Raw genomic sequence first — 2983 nt, 5'->3', positions numbered from 1 at the left:
CCTACCAGGGTTCTTAAGAGCTCAAAATAAAAATGCCATATAATCCACTAATAATAATTTTTTTGAAGCAGGGTATTATTGTGAATATATGTACTCTCAGTAGCTCGGGAGGATGAAACAGGAGGAACTTAAATGCAAGACCAGCCTCAGAAACTTGGCAATAGCTTAAGTGACTCAGTGATATCCTGTATTATTTAAAAAATAGGGATGTAATGATAGACCCAACCTGATCTTTTCTTAAAATTGGGAGCCATATTGCCACAAATCCATGAAAAGATAATTTAGGCTTTTCTATAAATTACTGCAAATTCTGAATCTGCTTGGAATGCCTGCCCGTGCCTTGAGCCCACCCATGCCTGGCTCTCAGACAAGAGAGCAGCCCTCTCTAAAACTTTAATGACACCTCATAAATATTGGCCTTCCCTGGCCAGACAATGACCCTCTCAGAGGCTCAAATGGTCCTAATAAATTCTTATGTTGTGTCCAGCAATAAATGTAAACTACCATTAGTGTGATCCTTGTCAGAGTTCTGTTATCTGTAACCCCCCTTTGTGTAACTTTCTGGCCTATAAAGCTGGGCTGCAGAAAAGCTGGGGTTTCTGTCTTGTTCCCACGGTTTTGGGAGGGAGAGGCAGCCAAGCCAGTCAAAATAATAAGCTTGCTTTAAATTGATTTTAATTGGAGTCAGTAGTCTTTTCTTGTGTCCTGGTCTAACATTTTGGAGGCCCCAGCGAAATGACCCTGCCAGACCAGATAACAAGACAAGACTGCTGGAAATTCTGAAGCCAGCATTCGCTCCAGGGCTCTGGGCTGGAGAGCCACTCTAGGGGGTGCTCACCTTGAGATGTTCCAAGGCCTTGGAGTGAGCCTCAGTCTCTGGAGCACTGCAGTGAACTGCCGCACTAAAAATATTAGCAAGCACCTGGTGGAGGAGGCCTCCATAGGTAAATGGTGTCATTATAACATCTATTATCCAGTTAAGGGAGATCTCTTCTGAAGACCGAGAGGTGGCCTGAAAAGGCTCACATATACTCCTCTTCAGGACAGTAATGAGAAATTGTTCTGTCCTCTGTTCTGTTCTGTAGGGAATTTCTCTGGAAGGATAGAGAGGTGCCGACGGGCATGCACGCGCTCCTACCCTGGAGCTTTAGCAAGACGATGCATTGCTCCTCTGTTTTTCTGTTTTGGCACCGGGTTTCTGTTTTCTTGTGTTTTGTTCTGTGTTCTATATGTTTTTTGTTTGTTTGTTTTTGTGCCTTTTGTTGTGTGATTTCTGTGGTAAAAACTTAAGGATATTGGATGTGAAAATGGGTAATAAAGCAAGTAAGTCTGAAACCCCTTTGGACTGTGTTTTAAGGAACTGTGATGAACTTTATCCCCCTTTGTTAAGCAGGATGAGAGAACCCCTAGCTGGCTGCTGGAGCACACCCACTGCAGAGGGCAATGCCTGCTGGGGATCTAAGAACTGAGTATCTCCTAGGTTAACAAGTGAACCTCCTTTAAAACCCCTTGTCCCTCCAAATCAAGAGAGTCACAACCTTTGGGCAGAGTCCCTGTGTTTCTTCTTTGTTAGAAAAGCAATAAACCTCCCTTTTTCTTTTTCTCAAAACCCTGTTCTCATTTTTAAATTGCCATTAATTGGTTTCAAGATCAGGAACCAAACTTTCAGTTACAAATGTTGATACCACACCCCCCTGGAAATTTTTCAGAGCTGACTACTGAAGTGTTAGGAGATAGAGCATGCCTGGGGTGGAGTGGAACCAGAGGAGCTAATCCTGTAAGTAAAAGGAGGGACTGAGGGACTCCCAGAAGCTGCTGAAGCCCTGTTTCTTTGGGGAATTCCCTCCTTTTTTTGTTGCACTGTAAGGATTATGCCACCTCTGTCTTCTTAAAAAAATAAAAAAGAAAAAGGGGACACTAAATGCAGTAAAGTCGCCATGGAGACCCTTGATTTTACATTTCTGGTTGCTCCTCTGTGAAAACATCTGGTCCCCTTGTGGGGGCATCTATAGTGCCACTGGTGAAGGAGATTTTTTTCTTATCTGCTCTGTTTTAAAGGTTTCTGTTTGTCAGCCACAGTCTGGAGCTCCTTTCTGTCTGTCTGACCTGTGTCTTTGTTTCTGGCCCTTTAAGACATGTGCAATAGTGTATTGATATCATAAATTGTTTCTTGGGAATGATCTTTGCTGAATGTGTGTCTAAAAGATGATGTTTCATTGTAACAGTCTGGTATCTGAATGGGTTTTTGAAGCATTGCACAATCTTGCAGTTAAAAGTTGGGATTAGGTAATTGTTTAGTTTATGATTTCAGATAATTTATGCCAGAGAACTTAAATACTTAGAATGGAAAACTAATTCTACTTCCAAGTTGGCAAGTTACTTCCAATCATTCAGTTTTTTTCACCAATTTTGAATTGAATAGCCTGGGAAAATGTCACTGTGTACCAGTGCATTAATTTGGAAAAGGATAGTAAATCATAGTATGGAATCTGTTGACAAAACGAGATGTAAAGATATAAAATTTTGTGAATTGTATCTTAAACTTGTATCATTATTTTCAACATCCGAACCTGAAAATTATGACTTATGGTTAAAATGCCTTAGGCCTGAGGTGTCTCCTCGGAATAGCAGTTTTTCTTTCCAGACCTCAGCCAGGACTTATGTTGAAATGCAAATGAAAGAAGCCTGCAAGCTCAGTATGAGACTGATCTGAGGCCTTAACAAAAAAGGTAAATTGTATGGTATTTACTAAATAGTGGCCAGTCATTTTTTCTAGGATTCTTTTTTTTTCTTCTTAGATTCTGTATTTTTTTGTGCTCATGATTTTGATCCTACAGACATAGGTTAATGTTTTTCTGATCAGTTCTATCTTTGACCAACCTTGGAGTTTTGGAAATGTTGCAATGGAGATTTCACCTGTGAAAAGCTACAAGGCCTTTACTATTGTTATGTGTGCACACTTGTGTTAAGTGTTGTATGTCTA

Source organism: Callospermophilus lateralis, unplaced genomic scaffold (assembly GCF_048772815.1).
Source record: "Callospermophilus lateralis isolate mCalLat2 unplaced genomic scaffold, mCalLat2.hap1 Scaffold_1199, whole genome shotgun sequence".
Classification (NCBI taxonomy): Eukaryota; Metazoa; Chordata; class Mammalia; order Rodentia; family Sciuridae; genus Callospermophilus; species Callospermophilus lateralis.
Note: the sequence above shows the minus strand (reverse complement) of the source record.